Below are 25081 nucleotides of genomic sequence, written 5' to 3'. Positions count from 1 at the left end.
AGTCAGGGAAATTTCACCTATTTTATTTAGGTTTTCATTTTTTGAAATTCCAACCAGAAGATCATCATGTTTGGTTCTTTACCCACTTTCAGCACACATCTCCCATCCAGAGCTATCCCTTCCAAGTATCATTGTCATAATGGTCCTTTCTCTATCACAATTGCCCTCTCCCCCTAACCTTGAGGCAGCTTTCTTTTTTTTTTTTCATTTTTTTTCTTTTTATTAGTGAAACACCATGAAGTACAGTTGTAGATTTACAATTTTTTGTGCTTGGGTTTCGATTATACAGTGATCAAATACCCATCCCTCCATCAGTGCCCACTTTCCACCACCATGGATAATATCCCTACCATCCCCCCCCCATCCCACCCTGCCTTTGTGGCAGGGCAATCCCTTGTGTTCTCTATATTCTTTGGGGTGTTGTGGTCTGCAAAAGAGGCATTGAGTGGGAAACATGTTCAGTCCATAGTCTACTTTCAACATGCATCTCCCCTCCTGGGAGGATCCTCCAAACACCCTTTATATGGTGCTCCCTTCTCTATCTGAGCTGCCCTTTCCCCTAGGATGCCTGGCTGGCCTGTAAGCTATGGAGTAATCCTCCTGGTGCTGATCTCAGCTATTCTTGGGTATTAATCTCATATTTTGTTACTTTATATCACCCAGATGAATGCAATCTTTCTATGTCTATCCCTCTCTTTCGAGGGAGCTTTCTAACCGTGGACTATTCGTCCTGGCCCTTGTTTCTACTGTTCTTTGGTGTTAGTATCATACTTTGTTTTTTTTAAATATGTATATACCACAAATGAGTGCAGTAATTCCATGTCTGTCCTTTTCCTTTTGACTTATTTCACTCATCATGATACTCTCTATGTCCATTCTTTTGTAAGCGAATTTCATAACTTCATTTATCTTACAACTGTATAGTATTTTATTGTGTAGATGAACCATAGTTTCTTTAAGCAGTTGTCCTTCTCAGGCACTAGAGTTGTTTCCAGATTCTGGCTATTGTGAATAGTGCTGCAGTGAACATCTAGGTGTAGATATCATTTCTGCTGTGTATTTGACAAAGGAGCAATAAATGTGAAGAGGAGCAAAGAAAGCCTCTTCAAGAAGTGGTGCTGGGAAAACCAGACAGCTACATGCAAAAAAGAAAAAAAATGAACTGAAACCTCTGTCTAATGCCAGGAACAAAAGTTAAATCAAAATGATCAAAGACCTCCATGTCAGGCATGAACCCATAAAGTACATGGAAATAGCTTCATGACATTGAAGTTAAAGGTATCTTTAAAGGTGAAACACCACTGACCAAGCAAGTGGGAGCAAAGATACAGGAACAGGACTACATTAAGTTAAGAAGCTTCTGCAGCTCAAAAGAAATGGTGACCAAGATACAGAAGCAACCCATGGAATGGGAAAAACTATTTACCCAATACCCATCAGATAAAGGGTTAATATCCAAAATATGTAAGGCACTGGTAGAATTTTTTTAAGACAAAAACCTCCAACCCCATCAAAAATGGGGAGAAGGAATTAACAGAAACTTCCTTAAAGAAGACATACAAGTGGCCAAAAGGCACATGAGAAAATGCTCTACATCACTAAGCAACAGGGAGATGCAAATCAAAACAACAGTGAGTTATTACCTTACACCACAAAGACTGGCAGACATCAAAAAGAATAAGAATAATAATAAGTGCTGGCATAGATGCCGGGAGAAAGAGACTTCCATTCATTGGTGGGAATGCCAACTGGTCCAGCCATTTTGAAAAACAATATGGGCATTCCTCAAAAAACTAGAAATTCAGCTTCCATTGATCCAGCAAGAGCACTTCTGGTAATCAACCCAAGGGGTGCAAAAGCACTTTTATAAATGCACATTTTACGTCATCAGTCTACAGTCTACAGTCAAAAACTAGAAGATTTTTGTATCTTCAACTTCTTTGTTTGTTTCGGCAATGGTTGATTCAGAGGCCTCCTTAGTTTTACTTGTGCCACAATACCACACATGGCATGGCCAGGGAGAGCATGTAATACTCAGGGTTGAACCCTGACTGAGCACTGGGCATATATCTCCAGCCCTTTGGATTATCTCACAATCCCAAACTGAGAAAGTTCTAGAGAAGCTGAAACAGAACTACACAGTAATGGAACCTCAGGTCACCATTCAGCAGCTCCAACAAGGCAACATATATTGATACAACACATCACAAGCTTTCATTTAGCAGCCTTAATTGGAGCTATTCCAGAAGGGGAGAGTAAGAGATTTTCACTGAATCAAGATATGAGAAGCAACTAGCCAGGCATGAAGTGGGTTTGAAAATAATCATCATTATAGCTGCAAACAACTTTCCATCACAGTTGCTGCATTCTAGCAAAGACTTCTGTACTCAGCAATGCAAGCCCTGTGGGGTTATCTGGCTCTATGGCCAGAGCCGCAGGGTATTATTTCATAGGAAATAGAAGTTCACCTTGTGACCTTAAGCAACATGACTCGATGTCAAGATCACACAGGAACATAATTATAATGACACAGTTCTTGAATGATCAGCACCTTCTCCTTGGTTGCCTTTGTCATTTGATTCGCCAGGGAGAGGTTTGGGCATGTCTCCAGGGTGAAAAACTGCATCTAGCAGAAGTCTAAGACTCCCTGGGACCTAGTAATAAGGAAAAAGTGTTGGTGAGGAAACTTCCACAGCTGGAGGCTTCTTGCACTGTAACAGTGCTAGAAATAAACTGGAAAACAAACAAACAAACAAAAAAAACCAAATAAAACGGTTTATTTCCCCAAGCCAAAGGGAACACTCTCTTCAGGGGGAGAAATCCAGGCATCCTGTGAAGGCAGCAAGGCGGGCTTCTCGGAAAACACCTTCTGCAACATCTTTTAGAAATTCCAGGTTCACAGAATGTGCCTTCTGAAGCAACTTTTAAAATATTCAGATCCAGGATGTGAAGTAGGTTCTCAGTTCAGGGGTGGTTCATCCTTATAAAGTGAACCAGAAAAAGTAATCTTTGGATCTAAAGATTTTTGTTCATTATCCCACCAAGCAGGAGAAGAAAGAAATGTCTTGAATGCAAACAAACATACAAGCAAACAAACCCGTTAGCTCACTTCCCTGCTTGCCTCCACCAGGCTGGCATGGTTCAGAAACTATGTGAAGCTGAAACCATGCCCCACCTACTTTGGTGTTTGGGACATTGATCTCTTTTAAGTGGCCAGGGGAGATAAAATATATTAACTGTAAGAACATAGCAAAACAGAAATTACACTAACTGAAGAAGGGGTTTATCTGTGATAGAAGAGGAATACCACAGGAGCTTCCAGGCAATGCATTTGAAGTTTATATTTATGATAATAGTTACTCCAAACTCAATGAGATTGTTTTGGATAAGTTCAAACTTTATTAAATTACATATGTAATAAAGTTTGATATATATTATATATATGTATATAATATATATGTAATAAAGTTTGAACTTATCCATATATATATTTATATAATGATGCTGGATAACATAGACTTGTCCTTTCTCTCCTGGTGCAAGGGAGCTTAGTTTATTGGGTTACACCCATCACAGTGCTCCCAAGGCATTCCCATTCCTCTGTTTATCTTTAACTTCTCCTTAATGTTTTGTTTCCCCTGTTAATCTCTATATCCCCAAATCAGACCCTGTGACTTGAAAAGTCATATTCTTCTGAGGACTCTGGATTTTGCACATACAAGTAAAATAATGCTTTTCGCGTTCCTTTATGTCCTTTGCATAGTTTACTTTAGAACAATGTCCTTTTTGTATAGACACAGGAAGACAGTAAATGCTCTGCTTTTGTAACTTGTAAGTTAATTGACTCGGAATTGTATTTACTCCTGGACATCTGTCATATTTATTTGACTTAAGCCTCACTTGCTCTTAGCTCCTAACACCCCAAAAGGAGGGTTCTGCCAGTGAGAGCCTTGGATGAACCCAGGGCAAGTTGTAAACTATCCAGGCATCAAAAAGAGACAAGCTATATGCCATCCCGGCATTGAAAAGGGACAGGCCAAGCACAATAAAACATATAATAAGTTAAGATTGTTGTCATGGACAAACTGTCATGACCCAAAAAGAAGAAACTGGAAAAAGCTTGCTGAAGTTAGGAAGGACTAACCTGGCCTGAGGACTGTAGTCTAGGATATATAGAGATGTCCCCAGGAGAGCCACTCTTAAAGCTTAATATAACTCTTACTGTGTTCATACAAAATGACTAGAAATATCATTAAGAAGTAAACTCAAGATGACCGTTTAAATGAATATGGACTAAGGAAAAGAGAAATATGCCCCTTAGATGGAATTCTGCCTTTGGGTGGATCTCCTAGCAGGATGAGATTCTGCTCGAGAAGAGCTTCTCATGAAGGAAGGGGTTGACATCTGTTGATTGTGCAACCACACCTATGTGTAATTGCTATCCCCAACCCTTCAGGATTTCTCTATAACCAACACTGTGAGAGAGGATGGGGGTGGGGTGGCGGGGAGACTGGAATAAATGCCAACTGATTAATAACCAGCATGGTAGTCCCTGCTCCCTCCTTCATTCTCCCATTGCCATCTGCTGACCAGGGTGGGGAGATAGCTCATGGCGTCCCAAACTTTGAACTTATAATATAATATAATCACTTATCACTTAATCACTTAACTTCCCGTTAGTCGTCGATTTGCTCGAGCGGGTGCCTGTAACGTCTCCATTTGTCCCTGTCGCGTGCTAGTGTAGCCCAATGGCATCTGTTCGCTCAGGGAACATGAAGAGCCTCAAACCGATCATTCATGATCTTGACGAAGAAGTCTGACCATCTGGTAGGTGGGTGGCCACGCGGTCTTTTGACATCCCGTGGAATCCAGTTGGTAACAGCTCTAGTCCAGCGGTCGTCTTTAAATCTCATTACGTGACCAGCCCATCTGATTTTCGACACCTTTGCAAATGAGACAGCGTCCCTGATTCTTGATCGTGGACGGATGTCAGAACTCCGGATTCTTTCTCTCATTTGAGTGAAACGTGATATTCCAGGCATAGCTCTTTCTATTCTTCTTTGGGAGACCTGAATAGCGTTCTCATCTTGTTTGCGTAGGGCCCAGGTCTCTGAGGCATATGTTAATGCAGGAAGAACAGTGGAATCAAAGAGATGTGCCCGGAGCCGGAGTTTCTTCGTCTTCTTAGCTATTTCTTCTTATATATAGCACTGTCCTGTTCGTTGATTTGCTCGAGCAGGCACCAGTAATGTCTCCGTTAGTTTTTGGCATATTGAATAAATCACGGTTAGCTTGCCAGGCTTTGCTGTGCGGGCGCGATACTCTTGGTAGCTTGCCGGACTCCCAGAGAGGGGTGGAGAAATTGAACTGGGGTCGGTCCCAGTCGGTTGTGTGCAAGGAAAGCACTCCACCTGCTGTGCTATTGTTCCAGCCCTACTATCACTCCAGTCCATATAAATATACATATATATGTATATACAAGATTTGATTTTCCTTTGGAATGTTCACTTCCCCTAACTCTCCGTCCAAAGGTTCAGGTTGGAAGTGTCCAATCTGTCTGTCCCAGTGAGTGGTCTGGAGAGGAAGGTGGTATGTGTCTTCTGAAATGTTCATGTTTCAGCCACAGACACTCAGTTCAGCTGATGAAATTGACCCCTCTCTTATTGAGGTCAGAAGTAAAATAATCTCATTTGCTCAATGGCAAAAGGCAGAAGCCTGGACTGCTGTGAGCGTCCTTGCCACAATGAGGAGTTCCTCATCTGATGCCTGTAGCTTTCCTAAGGAAACATAGAGGCAGCATGGGCCCAGCATCACTTGGTCCTCATTATAAGCCTTCGGCTCTCAAACTAAGAGGCATGGCCACAAATGAGCTTCTGTGACTGTAGGCAGGGCCACGCGTAGTTTGCTTTAAAATAAATTTATGATATATTATTAGTATGTGTTTCATTTATATACATACCTACTTTAAATACCTGGTGTCACTTAAAAATTACTGGGTAAAAAGGAGCTGCTAGTGGGGAAAATTTGATATGCCCGGCTTACATCACCGGGTCCAACTGGTTTTGAAACCCCAATAGTGTCTAGTTTTGCAATAGTTTTAATTCATTTAATTTGGGTTTTCTGAAGATTGTTAAAGACTGGAATGTCTTATAGAAAATGTGTTTTGGGTCAGAGTGATAGTACCAGCAGGTAGGGTCCTTGTCTTCTATGTAACTGACTTGGTTTCCATCCATGACATCCAATATAATCTCCCGAGCCCTGTCAGGAATGATATCTGAGCAAAGTGCCAGGAGTAAACACTGAGCATTGCTGGGTATGCCACCCTCACTCCCTGAAAAAAAAAGAAAGAGAGAAAGGAAAATAATGCATAAGTTTTATACTAGAGTACTACAGATGTAAAATTAAACTGTAGCTGTACAGACATTGTTTATTATCAATAATGTCATAGTTATAAAGAACTATAATATAGATCTTACAATGACTGTGAGAATATCTCCGATGATATGTGCATTTTGGGAAGTAGAAGCTGAGACATGAATTAAACACCTGTGCAAATTTACATGGCTGCTAATTGCCAGAACTAGGATTCTAATCCAGAAAATTTGTTGTGAGAATTCACACCAAGAATACTCATTCCCCCAAATTAGAGTGTCTGAAAACATACCTGGATTTTAAAATAGTTTAGCTTGAAATAGACATTGCAAGGCCCAATGCAGCTAAAAGAAAAAAAAAAAAGAAAGGAAAAAAGACCTATGGCTGTTTTAACAGTAACTCTAAATTCTCTATATTATTTTAGCCACAATTTACCCTTCACATATCCACTATTCTAAATTGATGTCAATCAATTGGTCTTAATTTTTAATTTAATTTTTATAAAGTTATTCACAATATTTGATTACATTTAATATTTGAACACCAATCTCACCAACTTTACACATTCCCATCACCATATTTTGGATGTTTTCATCCAGAACCCCAAACCCTGCCTCTAAAGCAGAACCGAAATAATTTTTTTGTATTGCTTGTTATGAATAACCGCTAAAAATGAGCCCAAATGATGTCTTAGAATAAAGTGTGGGGAGATTATTTTATTTCACCCAGGAGCCATTAAAAAGTCCTTCCATAAGAGATTAGTAACATGTTGTTGAAGGTTGAGCCTTGTGTGCTTAAATATAAAATGTATATTTATATACAAAATCTGTATTCATATATTTTCCCCTAAGATTGGTTGCTTGAAATAGGAAATGGAAACACATCTCCTTCTCATGGATAGGGAGGATTAACATTATCAAAATGGCAATATTGTCCAAAGCACCATAGAAATTTAATGCAGTCCCTGTCAGGATACCCATGACATTTTTTGTTTTTGGTTTTTGGGTCACACCCGGCAATGCACAGGGGTTACTCCTGGCTCATGCCCTCAGGAATTACTCCTGGCGGTGCTCGGGGGGACTATAGGATGCTGGGAATCGAACCTGGGGTGGCGTGTGCAAGGCAAACGCCCTACCTGCTGTGCTATTGCTCCAGCCCCATTTTTTCAAAGAAATAGACAAAACACTCCTGAAATTCATGTGGAACAATAAACCTCCACGAATAGCTAAAGCAGTCCTTGGGAAAAAGAAGATGGGTGGCATCACCCGCCCCAACTTAAAACTATACTACAAAGCAGTAGTAATTAAAACAGCATGATACTAGGCTAGAAACAGACCTGCAGACCCATGGAACAGAGTTGAATACTCTGTCACAAACCCCCAAATATATGACCACTTAATCTCTGACAAAGGAGCAAGAAATGTGGTAAAGTGGAACAAGAAAAGCCTCTTCAACAAGTGGTGCTGGGAAAACTGGATAGCAACCTGTAAAAAATGAACTCTGACCTCTGTCTAACACCAGGCACAAAGGTCATATCAAAGTGGATTAAAGACCTCGATATCAGACATTAATCCATAAGGTACATAGAGGAAAATGTAGGCAGAACAGTCCACGACATTGAAGCTAAAAGCATCTTTAAGGATGAAACAACACTGACCACACAAGTGGAAGAAAACATAAATAAATGGGACTACATCAAACTAAAAAGCTTCTGCACTTCAAAAGAAACAGTGACCAAAATACAGAAAGAGCTCACAGAATGGGAAAAAATATTTACCCAATACTCATCTGATAAGGGATTAATAACGAGGATATGCAAGACACTAATAGAATTGTACAAGAAAAAAAAAACCCTCCAACTCCATCAAAAAAATGGGGAGAAGAAATGAACAGAAGTTTCCTCAAAAAAAGAAATACAAATGGCTGAAAGGTACATGAAAAAATGCTCGACATTGCTAGCCATCAGAGAGATGCAAATCAAAACAACAATGAGATATCATCTCATGTCACAGAGATTGGCACACATTCAAAAGAACAAAAGCAACCAGTGCTGGCGTAGATGTGGGGGAAAAGGGGTGCTCTTTCACTGTTGGTGGGAATGTCCACTAGTCCAGCCTTTTTGGAAAACAATATGGACAGTCCTTTAAAAACTAGAAATTGAGCTTCTATGTGACCCCACAATACCACTTCTGGGAATATATCCTGAGGATCAAAAAAGCACAGTAGAAATGACATCTGTACCTACATGTTAATTGCAGCACTGTTCACAATAGCCAAAATCTGGAAACAACCCAAGTGCCCTAGAACAGATGACTGGTTAAAGAAACTTTGGTACAACTAAACAATGGAATACTATGCAGCTGTCACGAGAGATGAAGTCATGAACTTTGCTTATAAATGAATAGAAATGGAGAGTATCATGCTAAGTGAAATGAGTCAGAAAGAGAGGGACAGACATAGAAGGACTGCACTCACTTGTTGAGTATAATACAACATAACATGAGGCAGACACCTAAGGATAGTAGATACACGGGACAGTTATATATGCTGTATAGCTGGAAGCCTGCCCAGTGAGCAAAGTGGAGAAGGCAGCTGGAATAGAGAAGGGATCACTAAGAAAAAGATGGCTGGAGGAATTGGTGGAGATGGGAGATATGTGCAGAAAGTAGATAAAGAACCAAACATGATAATCTCTCAGGGTCTATATTGCAAACCATAATGCCCAAAAGTAGAGAGACAGTATGTGGAATACTGTCTGCTATGAAGGCAGGGGGAGGGTGGCAAAGGGGGGGTGTATACTGGGGATATTTGTGGTGGGGAATGTGCATTGGTGGAGGGATGGATGTTTGATCATTGTGTGATTGTAACCCAAACATTAAAGCTTGTAACTATATCACGTTATTTCAATAAAATAAAAAAAAATGACCCCCCAAAAAAGACAAAAAAAGAAACTTTGGTATATCCGCACAATGAAATACTATGCAGCTGTTAGGAGAGATGAAGTCATGCAATTTGCTTATAAATGGATAGAAATGGGGAATGTACACTGGTGGAGGGATGGGTGTTTGATCATTGTGTGATTGTAACCCAAACATGAAAGCTTGTAACTATCTCATGGTGATTCAATAAAATTTAAAAAAAATTGGTTGCCTTATACTTTAAATCCCACCAAATGTGGTGTATTATTCACCAGAGAGGTAGAAGCAACCCAAATATCCATTTGATATATAAATGGATAAATAAATACCATACACGTAAACAAAAAATATTATTTCATCATTTATGTTGTTTTGATTTTGGGGGCCACATGCAGCAGTTCTCAGGGCTTACCCCTGATTCTGTTGTTAGGGACCACTATTGACAGGGTTACAGAGATTGAACCCAGGTTGGCCACATGCAAGGCAAATGTTCTTCCACCAGCTGTATTATCTCTTCAAGTCCCTTATTATATTATCATCAAACAGGGTAAAGTTTTCAGTGCTATAGCATGGTGAATCTTATGCTAAATTAAAGAACATAACAAAAAAAGATAAAGATGGACTGATTTCACTTATGTGAGCTCTTTGAATTCTGAGAAACAAAGTGAAATATTGGTTTCCAAGAGAATTGGTTTCCAAGAGAGAAAAGTAACTGATTCTTGAGTATAAAGTTTCTGATTTGGAAGATAAAGACATCACAGCTCTATTGCATAATAATGTGTATACAGCTGTCAATCCTGTTCTATATAATTAAAATTATTGAGATGGAGGAAAAGTACATTTTGCAAGTGTTATGTAATTGTGTTTTTCCCTATAAAAACAAGAGTTTTTAAGAGTTTTTGAAAATACATTTATTTCTGTTTTAATGCAAGTTTAAGAATAAAAAATGTCTTATATATGTGGTAATATTGACACTAGCAAGAAAATATATTATAGAAAACCCTTTTTCCAAACATCTCTGCAACTGACAACCTGAGCGGACCAACAAATCAAAGAAATGTTATTTCTACAAGATTTTCAGAGATATCCACACAAGGAAGATGAAGAATTAAGAACTTTTTATTTTATATAGAAAATTAGTCTATTTTTCACTCACTCTTTAATTATAGGAAATTATACTTTTCTATTTTCTGAGTTTTACTAAATTAATTATGCAAAGTACCAAAAAGAAACCAACTAAATGCTTTGGTTCCAGTTCATCAAATTTAATTATGAGCAGTTAATCAAAATAAGGCCCTGGAGGGAACACTCAAGTCATTGGGATTACACAAATTAGAAAATAGAAGCCTTTGGAAGGTCTCCAAACAGACAGTGGTGATGAGAAATATTATAGAGTTGATGAGAAGAAGTGAACCTGATCTAAAGTATTTGGGGTATCTGTAGTTAAAAAAATTTTTAAGGTTCTTACTGAAATATAAAATAAATTTTGTGATGATAAATTTACTTTAACTTGCCTTTATTTCACTTCACAATAACTCTGTGAGGCTTTTTATTTCATAAAGCCAAGAGAAGCAGAGGAACTTTCCCTAAACCACTCAACTATGCCTTAATTGGACTAGGACGAAATGTGAGATTATTCACTTCCTTATCCCTTTATTTTAGTCAAAAATAAGAGAATGGACCAGTGACCTTCTCCAATGGGGGAAATTGTAATTATGGATATGAATCCACTATGACCTTCCACCAGGTCTTCCACAGTTTTTGTGATCCTGGAGAGCAAGCAGGTTTGTACTGAGGAGGAGAACAGCTCACACCCGTATTTATCCTTAGCTCTGGTCAAACACTTTGTGCAAATAGCATGTTCTCATTCATCAGTAAATCCTGAAGAATGAGAAAAGGAATGAAATAAAACCCTTAATACTTACAGAATTTCTACCCCTGCAAAAGGCAGTGTTCAAAATAAGCCAAAGAGTGCCATTGCTCGATTAAATGGTGAAGGCACTATTTAAATCCAATATCTATAATTATTCAGAATAAATTCATCTCATCTGTTGTCCTCCCATTGTTCATTAATTTGCTTGAGCGGGCCCAATAGCGTCTCCATTCTGAGACTTCTTGTTACTGTGTTTGGCATATTGAATACACTCGGTAGCTTGCCAGGCTCTCCGAGAGGGGTGGAGGAATCGAACCGGGCTCGGCCGGGCTGGTTGCGTGCAAGGCAAATGCCCTACCGCTGTGCTATCACTCCAGCCCAGAATAAATTATAACCAGTTAAAAGATATGAACCTGCTAAGCAAAATGAGTCAGAAAGAGAGGGACAGACATAGAAAGATTGCATTCATCTGGGGAACATAAAGTAACAAAATAGGAGTGTAAAACCCAAGAATAGCCGAGATAAAACCCTTAATACTTATAGAATTATAAGTATAGAATAGCCAGGTTTACTCCATGGCTTGGAGGCCAGCTGCACACTCCAGGGGTAAAGGCAGTTCAGATAGAGAAGGGAACACCAAATAAAGGGTGTTGGGAAGATCTGCCCAGGTTGGGAGATGCATGCTGAAAGTAGACTATAGACCGAACATGATTGCCACTCAAAGCCTCTTTTTGCAAACCACAGCACCCAAAAGGAGATAGAGAACAAAAGGGAATGCCCTGTCACAGAGGCAGAGTGGGATGGGAGAATGGGGGGTGGGAGGGATACTAGGATCAGTGGTCTGGAGAATGGGCACTGGTGGAGGGATGGGTACTCGATCATTGTATAACTGAAACCCAAGCACAAAAATTTGTAAGTCTACAACTGTACCTCATGGTGTTTCACTAATAAAAATTTTTAAAAATTAAAAAAATAAAATATATGAACTAAATTAAATGTTACATATATTTTCTCGTGTTATATATTCATAAAGATACCTGTTTTATGCTTATCCCTGTAATAAACCCTAACCCTATTCCAAAATTTTATTTTATCTAGTTGCTCATGTTTTGACACTTCCTAATAAAACTTGGTTTCATATTATCATATGTCTTGGAAAAAGCTTAATTCAATTTCTAGTAAACAATTTCTAGTAAACAATTACTGTTAGACTTAGCTAAAGGAAGGTATAATTTGTTTGCAATAATATAACGGATGGGTGTATAGTGCTGCCAGCAGGTCAATCTGCATCTACGGGGCAAGTGCATCAGTAGCCTGATGGTGTCTTTAGACTTCCAGATACCCCAAAATTGCCGCTGTGCCTATGGCCAGACCCCAACAACTTGGGGCCAAGCTTAGCAAGAAATTAAATGGCCAAAAGTTAGGTATGTGGGAGCCACACCTACAAACCACCTCTGACTCAGTTATACAAGCTCATGTATTGACCTTATTTCAGAGACCTATAAATCTTGAAAGACATCAAAAGCTGCAGTTAGGGCCAGTAGTGCAGTGCAATGCAGGCGAGTGGGCGAGCCCTGTAGGGCATATGCCAATAGTTTATTTCTCTGGAAAGATGGAAACAAGGGCCATGATCCAGAGACACACAATAGAATCTCCAAATGAGCAGCTACTGCAGAGATACCTCTGGACTTTAAGCCAGGCTGACTTCACGGGGATGACTCAGACGCATGGTTCCTCCACCAGCCCCCTAAGAACTCTGGTGGCCAACTTTCAGAACCCAATGAGAAGTGCACGTACGTGGGTTCAGTGATGGCAAATTCCAGGCTTTAAGGGATTAGGTATGGGCTGGTCCCTCTCACTTCCCCCCAACCCCCACCCCGCCACCCCTATGGGACCCTGGAGGTCACACCCACAAACTGCATCTAGCTGGTACTTAAGCTCCTTAATGGCCATGTTCAGCTACACACAAAAGAATCTCCGAACCAAGCAGCTCGCTGCAGAGATTTCTTCAGATCCTAATTATCTAAAATTTTAGAATTCCAGAGCTCACGGTCGCTCTCATGGACATGTAACATCTTATGCTATTCATAACAAGCAATACAAAAGAGAGTGTGAGGGAGATTGTCTGCCATAGAGGCAGGTAGAGGGGTGGAATGATGGGGGGATACTGGGGACTGTGGTGGTGGAAGATGTGCACTGGTCAAGAGTTGGGTGATTGATCATCGTGTGACTGAAACTCAAACAGGAAAGCTTTGTAACTGTATCTCATGGTGGTTAAATAATAATAATCACGGTCACGGTCCTCCCGTTGTTCATTGTTTAGCTCGAGCGGGCCCAGTAATGTCTCCATCATGAGACTTGTTGTTACTGTGTTTGGCATATTGAATATGTCACGGGTAGCTTGCCAGGCTCTGCTGTGCAGGCGAGATACTCTCGGTAGCTTGCCAGGCTCTCCAAGAGGGGCAGAGGAATCGAACTCGGGTCGGCCATGTTGGCCGCTTATAAGGCAAACCCTTTGTAAGACACCCTACCGCTGTGCTATCGCTTCAGCCCCAAATAATAATAATATAATAATAATAATAATAATCACTATCATTATCACCCTGTTGTTCTTCAATTCGCTCTAGCGGGCCCAGTAATGTCTCTATTTGTCCCTGTCACGTGCAAGTGTAGCTCGATGACATATTGGGGGCTCCTTCAAGGTCAGGGGAATGAGGACCATTCATTGTTACTGTTTTTGACATATCGAGTACGCCACGGATACCTTGAAAGGCTCTGCCGTGAGGGCGGGATACTCTCTGTAGCTTGCCAAGCTCTCTGAGGTGGATGGAGGCTTTTGGGGCAGCCTCTAATCACCTTTATAGGTGTTCCTAGTCAGGGATATAGGTGAAGTATGATACTCTCAGTAGCCTGCCGGGTTCTCTGAGAGTGAGAACTAGAGAATAAGGGGTCTTATTAATTAATTAATTAATTAATTAATAAGAATAAGCTTCCAGGAGCTTGATTTTATAGTCTCTGGATGGCCGTTGATGGGGTTACATGGCAGTTGGTGGGTGTAACAGTCTAGCTACTGGAAGGTGTGGGAGCTGGGTGGAGAAGGCCCAGTCCCGAACTGAGCAGGCTTGGAGATCTCAGCCCTGGGTTCTGCACACCTGAGTTCCTCTGCCGGTTCCTCATCTAAGCGTGTGGAGAGGGGTCTCAGCATGGCTTTGGCTGGGTCCCGGAGGTCTTCAGGGCTCTTCTCGGGACAGAGAGGGAAACTTAACCCGTCCTCCTCCAAGAGACCCCGGTGAGGACAGCCAGGTGCGGGGGCAGGGGGCTCTGCCTTGAATAATAATAATAATAATAATAATAATAATAACAATAATAATAATAATAATAATATGGAATTCTGGCTAAGTGCTCCTAGCAAAAAAGAAAAACTAAAGATAATAGTCCTGTGCCATAGAGTGGCATTGTGGACCATATATAATGTGGACCACATGAGAATTACTGGTCCATTGGGCCTTCTGAGTACCAGTTAGAGGATAGGTTTCAATTTCACTGTCACTGTCTTCCCTTGTCTTCCCTTTGTTCATTGATTTGCTCGAGCAGGCCCAGTAACATTGTGAAACTTGTTGTTACTGTGTTAGGCATATTGAATACATCAGGAGTAGCTTGTCAGGCTTTGCTGTTTGGGCAAGATACTCTCTGTAGCTTGACAGGCTCTCCGAGAGGGGCGGAGGAATAGAACTAGGGTCAACCAGGTTGGCTGCTTGCACGGCAAACGCCCTACCCACTGTGCTATCAGTCCAGGCTAGGTTTCAATTAAATTTATTGAAAAGTCTCAACTATTAATCTGTTTTCAATTTCATTGATTTTGTATTTTGGGCCACAGTCAGCAGTGCTCAGGGCTTATTCCCGATTCTGTGCTTTGGGACTACTCATGGCACTGCTCAGGGGACCATATGTGGTGCTGAGTATCAAACTTAGGTCTGCCTATGCAAGGCAAGTGTCTCACTCACTCTACTATCTCTCCAGCCCCCAATTTCATTGATTTCTGCTCATACAGTTATATTTCCCTTTCATCTGCATGGTTTGTATTTATTTTTCTTTTTTCCTAGTTTACTTTTTCTCTTTGCGGGAATGTGAGGGCCTTCAAGCAGTGTTTAGGAAGCCTGAAGGATGCTCTTTGCTATTCTAAGATCTTCAATACAAGAGTACAGGATGTAGGACATCTGGGGCCCTATAGTTCTCAAGTTCATCATGACGGTGGTTAACTTGATCTCCTCTGTGGTGCTTAGGGAGTTCCAGAGTTACACAGAGATCTTAAGGGACCATGTGGTACCAGGGATTGAAGGGTCTTAATCTTTATACAGCTTTTCAGGCCCTTCATTTTCTAGTTTTTTTAAACTTAAATGATTGATTTAGACTATTTGTTTCTCTAATTTAAGAATTTGGTGCTCCACAGTTGTTTTAATTTTATTTATTTTTGATTACTACTTTTGCTACTTCTCTCAAATTCTGATGATCTATTTTTGTTTTCAGTCTAAATAAGTTAACCCTATTTTTCTCTGCTGCTTTTGTTTGTTATTTCATTCAAAATAACTATTGCCATGGAGAAAGTTAAACTGTGGATAACAAGTTTATATGTTTTGATTTAAGAATCACTATTATTTTTGTCCATTCAGTATCCTACCTCGGGGAGCCCGACAAGCTACCGAGAGTATTCCATATGCCAGACACAGTAACAACAAAGTCTCCAATGGAGACATTACTGGGCCCACTTGAGCAAATCGATGATCAACAGGAGGACCTTTTACAGTATCCTACAATATAGTTTTCTTTCACTACTGATGATAAAGGTCACCTACATTTTTTACATGGGCAGTGATAGTATCTCTTCACTTTCTTCTTGCTCCTGACATAGAATAACAATCCCATAACCATCAATCAAAATCATTTTCTTTCATATCAGCTTCCATTTCATATGTCATTTTTTTTCCAGAAAAATATAAGTTCAGAGAAGCACTACATATGGCACTGGACAAAGAAAAGTGAAGCAGGGGAATCCATATCACTAACTTTGAAAGGCCACTGAACCATTGAATTGTTCTTTCCAGTTCTCCACCAAGCTTTATATGCTCTTAGAGTTTTTTTTTAACTTCTCCTAAGCAAGAATAGTCAAAGAAAGAAAAAATTTTTTATCACTAGCTTACTTACAAGTTAATTAATTGTACGTCTTTGTCTTTCATTTTAAAAGCAAAACATAATTATTTAATTTGTTCAATATATACTAAGTTAGGGCTGGAGTGATAGAACAGTGGTAGGGCGTTTTTCTTGCACGCTGGCGGCTGGTCGACCTGGTTTCAAATCCTCCGCCCCTCTCGGAGAGCCCGGCAAACTACCGAGTATCTCGCCCTCACAGCAAAGCCTGGCAAGCTACCTGTGACGTATTCAATATGCCAAACACAATAACAACAAATCTCACAATGGAGACGTTATTGGGCCTGCTTGAGCAAATCGATGAACAATGGGAGAACAGTGCTATACTAAGTTAATGATGGGCACGTAATTTCTCAGTCCTTGTAATATATATCAGGCATCTGGGTACATGCATGCAAGTGTGTTTATTTTTTTTGTTTGGGGGTTGGGGTGGTCACACCTAGCGATGCTTGGGGTTACTCCTGGCTCTGCACTCAGGAATCACTCCTGGCAGTGATTGGGGGACCATATGGGATGCTGGGGATCAAACCCAGGTTGACCACGTGCAAGGCAAACACCCTACCTGCTGTGCTATTGCTCCAGCCCCGCAAGTGTATTTAAAGAGCATAAAAATTAATTCCAATGTGGCATTATTAAAACGCATGAAGTTTGCTAAGCAATTTATTGTCTCAGTCTCAGTATATTCCGAACTCTTCAAAGGAGAGAATCGAAGTGTTGGTTAGGGAAAATTTGGACTTAATTCATTAGTGTTCCATATTACATGTTGTTTAGCTGTGGGGTATTTTTCAAGGTCCAGCTGTGTGATTATAGGAGAGATACAGTGAGACCTGGAACTTTTGGACACAAACAAAGCACTAGGGAGGTACTTCACTTTTGCTAGGAAGAGGCAGAGAGTCTCTATGTTATTTGAGTTGAACAAGTTTAGAATTTTTCATTCAGGAGCATAAGCTTACTTCAATTGCATAGTAAAATACAACCGACCTTTCTACATTAACATCAAGAAATGCAAACAACTTGCCTCATCAACTCTCAATAGAATGATGAAGTTCTGTAAAGCACAGTAATTGCTTTGGGAAGGCATCAGTATTATCTGCAAAAATGTCTTCTTCCCAAGGAATTTCCAGTCCTCAGAAAAACACATTTGTGATTTCATTTTCTGCAGGAACATTTCCCACTTCTAGACATATTGTTAAGAAAATGAGTCAGCCTTCAATTGCCATTGCCTTTTTTTAAATTTTTTTCTTTCAAGAAACTCTTGGTTAGATCATGTTGCTGCATTTTGGGTAAAAGTCTCTTTGCTGAAACTGATGTCCTTGACACAGGACTTTATTGCATGCTAACATTTCCTTCAGGTAGCTTAATAGTGAAATATTTCTCTGACTGTGAGTTGCATTATTCATGGTCATTTTGTTCACCCCAGGCATTTCACATCACTTTACCAAATCCACTGGGATTTTGGAAAAACACATATAAAAAATCTACTTTAAATTCAAGGACTTTTTTTTTCTGTAAATTATTTAGTACCCTAAAGAAACCAGTGGTTTATAGACAGATGTTTAATAAACATATGTGTCCTTGGCATTTTATCGTTGATACTTTTCATGGTCTGTGGTACAATTTAAATATATTTTTATTACCCTCATACACTTGCAACTAAATAAACCTTTTGGTTCATGTTTTCTCTGAGAAGACAGAACCTGAGTAATACTTTCAGGCAGAGTGTAAATCAAACATTGCTGTTCTGTATGGGCTCCAAAAAGACTCTTTTTAATAAGTTTGTAAGATTTTTCTTGTGCGATATCTTCAGATACCTGGCAGTTAAATATTGCCTGAGTCTTGAAAATTAATATAAAATAATTCATTTTGGAGTTATTTCTATTTAGCCGCAGATGGCTTAGCATCAGTATAGCAAAGGGGATTTTGTTTTGTTTTAACAGATATGTTAAGGCTATCTATAGGATAATAAAATAGATGTTCTCCCTGTCAGGATTACTGAAATATGATTAATTCCAGGTCAGAAAGTGTGTGAATATGAATATTGTGCAAAAGAAGCACAATGTTTTGTTGGGGTATGAGGAGATACCATATTGAATGATCAGTCATGTGACTAAAGCTGAAAAATTATTTTGTTAGATGTAAAGAACCATTTATTGATTTCCATTTTTTCATTAATTCAGTTGATACCTATTGAGTCCATCATTATCTAATTAATAGGACCTCTATTCTATGAGAAAAATACAAAAGGTCACTTTCCTCATGGAGTTGATATGATGGCATGGGGAAGGCAGCCTGGACATTAACAACTGGACAGGAACTATGGTGCTATGGAGAAAACCTAAGAAAGTAGTGATCATCTCTGGAGATGGGATCTGATAATGCTTCTGAGGACTACTCATGGGTCTCTGAATGCTGGGAGACACTTGTGGGATTAATATATAGATATTTTACCTGTTATGACAAACAAGAGAACCTAAAGGCCACAGTTTCCCAGTAAAAGAATACTTCTAGTGTACAGAGATGGGTGTCCAATACCGTTTTTACATAAAAACAATCATGAATCCTTGGAGCAATTATTGATTCAATTGATTCTGGGGCACAGCATAAATATGCATGATAAGTATGGGAAATCTTCAATCTCTAAAATAAGGAAGTAAATCTGAGAAATACTGAATATCTGAAAATAAAAAAGTGCTAAAAAGAGAAAAACCAACAGTGGTGATTGGTGGAGGTATGTTAACATTGGCATAGCCAAATCTGGAATAATGAGAAAAAATTAAAATTAGGAAGTATATGTTTATAAAAAAGTAGTATATAAATATTCATGAAGCATATTAATATAGATTGATTATGTAAATGAAGGAGAACAAGCAAAGCTCATTTGAATAAATATTTCAAAAATAATTTATCTTTAGGGCTTCTCCTCCAGGAGAAGTGAAGCATCATTCCTTTTGACTCAATCAAGTAGAGGCTGTTCATTGTGGCTACTTGTAAGAAATATCAAAATGTGGGAAAGAGTGGAGGAGAAACAATTTTGCAGTGGTGCTTTTTAACTTTTCCCACAGTGATTTAATAAATAAATAAATAAATAAAAATTAAAATACATGAAAATAAAAACAAAAAAATAATAATAATTTTGCAGTGGAGGGACTTAATAGACATTATTTCAGCCAAGTGATTAAGTCAACATCAGCAATGATAAATCACATTGGATGGGCATTACTTGATATGATATGACACAAATGGATCATTAATTATCTGATCTTCCTTCTCAAAATTTATGCTAGCAATGTAACCATTAGAAAAATATGAAAAAATTCAAAGAAAGGCACAGTATATGAAACACAGGTACGTTTCAAAGTTTCCCAAAGCCTGAAAGACATGGAAGTTTGAGAAACTGTCAAAGCCAAGAAGAAACATTACATATAAATATAATACGGGATCATGGATGAGCCCCTTGAATAGAAAAATATATCAGGTAAAAGTCAAAAAAAGTTGATTGAAGTGTAAAATTTAATAATAATGCATCTACTTCCATTCACCAGTAACAAATATGATGTTACTCATCAAATGTTAATAGTGGAAATTAAGTATAAGATGTTTTGTAACTTTTATTTTTATTCTAACATGTTTTCAAATATAAAACTATACTGGGTACCAGAGAGATAGTGTAGCAGTAAGGCTTTTGCTTTTCAAGTGTTGTACCTGACCTTGAACCCCGGCACCAGATATAGTCCCTGGAGGCTGCCAGGATGGATCACTCAGCACAGAGTAACCTGTGTGCACAACCAGTCTTCAAGAAGGGCACAATTTTATCACTGGGTGAAAATGAGAAGCCCTGGACTGTACTGTCTCCCCTGACACAAATCTGGCAAGTAAGGGGAGCAGTGGTTAATTAGTGCCAGATTGACCTGCAGCTTCCCAACATCACAACATACCTTCACAATCGCCAACCTGAAGATTCCTCTACTATGGGTTCCATGGGCCATCTCCATGGGCAAAAATCCACTCTTCATAAATGTTCCTCTGCTATCATTCCTGGCAGAGAGCAAAAGAGTTATCTTATTGTTTCCAGATCAGATGCAATGTTAACACCTCCTTGGTCTCAGTGGCATTGTGATTGGAAGAGGAATAAGAACCTTGCCAACCACCTACTACTGGGTCATACACTCAGGGTCCCACTTGGCTTCTTCTCCCACTATCCCGTTGGGGGGGAAGATATTATATTGTTGTGCAATGTAGAACTCTTGAGTTTTCACTCAGATTTGTTGATGAGGGTACAAAAACCATCTTATTTCTGTTGTATTGACTGTGGAAGAAGAGCTACCATCAAAATATTGCTGTCTGGCTGAGTTGTCCCTTTCTTAATCCTTTGGTTAAAGAAAGCAGTCTATTTGTCTGTACTCATTGGTGTTCTGTGTTACAAATTTTTCTAGCATTTGGGGGTATGTGGGAGACAAAAACACTACCAACGAAACTAATCATCTGACTGTTCCTTAATTCTCAAGATCTCAAGCCAGTTTATTCACTTATTTGGGTTTACATATAATGTCTTGAGTGGCAGCTATCCATCCCCAGAAGCAGAAGCATGACTGCTTATATTATGTATTACTAAAAGACTTTGCTCACAACGTTCTTGAAATTCATTTTATTATATATTTTGTTTGATTATGTACATAATATTATGTATTAATATAATAGTTGTGTTAATTATTATACTTTATATATAAAATAAATATAAATAAATTTATATATGTCTTCGGGTCACACCTGGTTGTACTCAGGATAACTCCTGATGGTACTCAGCAAATTATATGCAGTTCCAGGGATCAAGTGGTGATCAATGGCATGCAAGGTAAGAGCTGTAGCCCTATTGTAGCTCTCTACATCCAGAATACAATTTGGGGGGCCACTGTCACTGTCACTGTCCTCCCGTTTTTCATCCATTTGCTCTAACGGGCCCAGTAACATCTTCATTTTGAGACTTCTTGTTACTGTGTTTGGCATATTGAATACGTCACAGATAGCTTGCCAGGCTTTGCTGTGCGGTAGAGATACTCTCAGTAGATAGCTTGCCTGGCTCTCCGAGAATGGCAGAGGAATCGAACTTGGGTCAGCTATGTTGGCTGCATGCAAGGCAAACGCCCTACCTGCTGTGCTATCCCTCCAAATGATGAATTTTTATTTTCAAACCCACCTGATAGTAATCAAGTGTTCCATCAACTCTCATGCAGGGTACTGCCTGCAGACAATGATTTGAGAACCTAGTTTCCTATCCTTAATAACTGGCATCAGAATGAGCCAACTCCAACTCCCCAGTACTGACACAGAAGATTTAGATAAGAGTCAGTCTCATAAAATAACAACCAAATGCCAAGAGTACAAAAAACATTCACTCATTACACCAAGATCTGAGAGAGCTGAGTTTCAGTAACAAAAGGCAATGATTATTTGTAGTTGTGATGTGTATAAGTCTCACCAGTGTGAGGCAATGCTCAGTGGTTTAAATTTCTGTTTTTCTTATGATAAGGAATACGGAGAATTTTTTTCATGTTCCTATTTGTCCATCTTTATGTCCTCTTTGAGGAGGTTTCTATTTATCTCTTCTCCCCACTTACTGATGTAGTCGACTTCTTTTTCTTGTTTAGTTTTAAAATTATTATATACCTTAAATATTAAGCCTTTGTCACATGTAAAGTAAAGTAAAGTAAAGGCCCTCCCGTTGATCATTGATTTGCTCGAGCGGGCCCAGTAACGTCTCCATTGGAGACTTTGTTGTTACTGTGTCTGGCATATCGAATACTCTCGGTAGCTTGCCGGGCTCTCCGAGAGGGGCGGAGAAATCGAACTTGGGTCGGCCATGTTGGCTGCGTGCAAGGTAGACGCCCTACCCGCTGTGCTATCGCTCCAGCCCCAGTCACATGAATGGTGGGCAAATATTTTTTTCCCAGTCTGTGGGGTATCTTTTTATTCTGGTCATTATTTCTTTGTGGTTCAACAGCTTCTCAGTTTAATGTAGTTCCATGTGTTACCTTTGCTTCTATTTGCTTGGTCAACAGTATCGAATCCCTAAAGATGCCATGTGCGAAAACAATGAGTCCTGGTGTGGCTGTTAGGGAAAAGGAACCCTCATTAACTATTGGTTGGAATGCCAACTGTTACAACCTTTTAGATAAACAATATAGACACTTTTCAAACAACTGAGAATCAAAGTTCCACATGAACTAGTAAATCTACTTCTTGGCATCTAACCCAGGAGTTCAAAAATTCTTCTGAAAATACATTGTCTTCCAATGTTTATTGTAGTATTATTCACAATAGCCAAAACAAGGTAAAGGCAATGAACAGACACAGATAAAAAAGATACCACAAATGGTGGAATACTTCTGATAAATATGAAAAGTTACAAAATCATTTGAAGAAAATATAAAATAGATTTAGAAAGCAAAAATTGTAAAAAAGTCAAATGAGAAATTTACTGCTTAAAAATACAAAACTAGAAAAAAAGACTAGCTAGATATACTCAGTAACAGGATAGTTATGACAAAGAGGAAAGATAAACAAACTTAAAAATATAATGTTAGCTTTTTTCGCTATGGGTTTGCCACCAGGACAAAGTTGTCATGAAAACCACAGCCAAACACAAGATAAAATGGGAAAGAAAAAGACTTATGTTAACATTGTCTCATTGGACACGTAGACTCAGGCAAGTCCATCATCACTGGTCACCTGATCTGCAAATGTGGAGGCATCTACAAGGGAACCATTGAAAAATTCGAGAAGGAGGGTACTGAGAAGGCAAAGAGCTCCCTCAAGTGTGCAGAGGTCTTTTATAAGCAGAAAGCTGAAAACGAGCATGGCATCGCCACTGGTCTTGCTCTGTGGAAGTTAGAGGACATCACTCTGTGACCCAGGACACAGAGACTTTATCAAAAGCACAATGACTGTGCCAATCTGATTATTGGTGCTGGTGTGGGTGAATTTGAGGCCAGAATCTCTAATTGACTACAACCCTGACACAGGAGCATTTGTGCCAATTTTTGTTTGGAATGATGACAATTTGAGGAGGCCAAATACTGACACGCCATGCTTTAAGGAATGGGAAGTTCCCAGTAAAAATAGTAGTGCCAGGGGAATCATGCTTCTGGGTCCTTTAGATTGCATCCTGTCACCAGCCCTTCCAACTGGCAGCCCCCTTGCCTGTCCCTCTCGGATGTGGAGAGATTGGAGGCACTGGTACTGTCCCTGTGGCCTGTGCTGAGACTGGTGGTCTCAAACCTGGATCTGGGGTCACATTCACTCCTGGCAATGCTACAACTGAAGTTAAGTCTGTTGAAATGCACCCTGAAGCTTTCAGAGAAGTTCTTCCTGAGGACAGTGGGGGCTTTAATGTGAAGAACATGTCTGTTAAGTATGTCTGTCGTGGCAATATGGCTGGTGACAACAAAAATGATGCTCCAGAGGAAACAGCTGACTTCATAGCTAAAGTGATTATTCCAAACTACCCAGGTCCCATTAGCACCTGTGTTCTGTGGTCACACAGCCCATATTACTTGCAAGTTTGCTAAGATGAAGGAGAAGATTTATGATAGCTCTTGGGAATACCTGGAATATGTCTCTGAGTTGTTGAAATCTGGTGAGGCTGCATTATTGATGCAGTAGCTGGCAAGCCCACCTGTATTGAGAACTTCGCTGACTAACCTCCACTGAGTTGTTTTGCTTTCAGTGACATGAGCAGACCATTGCTAAGGGTGTCATCAAAGCAGTGGACTGGCATCTAGAGCTGACAAGGTGACCAAGTCTGACCCAAAGACTCAGAAGAATAAAGAGATGCTTTCTCTTTATTCTTTATTCAGTACCTGCCACCCAGTCCTAATCAGTGTTGGAAGAACGTTTTGGTCGATTTTATGTTAAAACCTTATGTACTATTTGTCTAATTTATGTAAAACCATCAGAAGAAAAAAAATGTTTTGTGGACCATTTGGTGGGGGAGGGGCAGCTTTATTGTTTTTTTTTTTAAAATCAGTCAGTGATAACACAGCAAATAGGGTGTTTGCCTTGCATGCAGCCAACCCGGGTTTGATTCCTCCATCCCTCTCGGAGAGCCCAGAAAGCTACCGAGAGTATTTTGCCCACACAATAGAGCCTGGCAAGCTACCATGACATATTCGATATGCCAAAAACAGTAACAACAAGTCTCACAATGGAGACATTACTGGTGCCTGCTCGAGCAAATCGATGAACAATGGGAGGATAGTACTACAGTGCTTAAATCAGTCATGCTTAACCACAGGACTCAAGAGGAGAGAGAGAGAGAACAAAAGGGACCTTCTTCTTCCAATGAAGATTTGGAAGAGGTGCTCTTTAATATTGAGCTTATACCACTTATTTCATACTGGTCTTTTGTTAGAAATGGAGTAGGCGAGTGGAATATTGTTGTATTTGTAGTACAGGTGGTCAGAAATTTTTGGTCGGTTTTAGGTGACAAAGGGTGGGATGGAAGTCCTGAGTGCTTAGACTGGGAAATATAACTGAGGCCACGCCCACTTCTAGGAGGCCACGCTCCCTACGTAGTAGCTACTCCCCCATCCCGGGGTCACTCCCACCCAGGATCTTGGAATGAAGGGGCTGGTGAGGTGACGGGTTGTCCCTCCGTGGAGCTGCGGCCCGTGTCCCCCCTGCCAGGGCTTGTTTGGGTGGGCACAGGTCTCACCTA

At 39.8% G+C, this 25081-nt stretch overlaps 1 pseudogene; it reads left to right on the top strand.

Moving 5' to 3' along the window:
- Positions 1-22960: 22960 nt before the first annotated feature.
- LOC130034939 (elongation factor 1-alpha 1-like) lies at positions 22961-24279 on the top strand (annotated as a pseudogene).
- Positions 24280-25081: the final 802 nt, after the last annotated feature.

This window comes from Sorex fumeus, unplaced genomic scaffold, assembly GCF_029834395.1.
Source record: "Sorex fumeus unplaced genomic scaffold, SorFum_2.1 ptg000063l, whole genome shotgun sequence".
Lineage (NCBI taxonomy): Eukaryota > Metazoa > Chordata > Mammalia > Eulipotyphla > Soricidae > Sorex > Sorex fumeus.
Note: the sequence above shows the minus strand (reverse complement) of the source record. Positions and strands in the feature narration are given on the sequence as shown.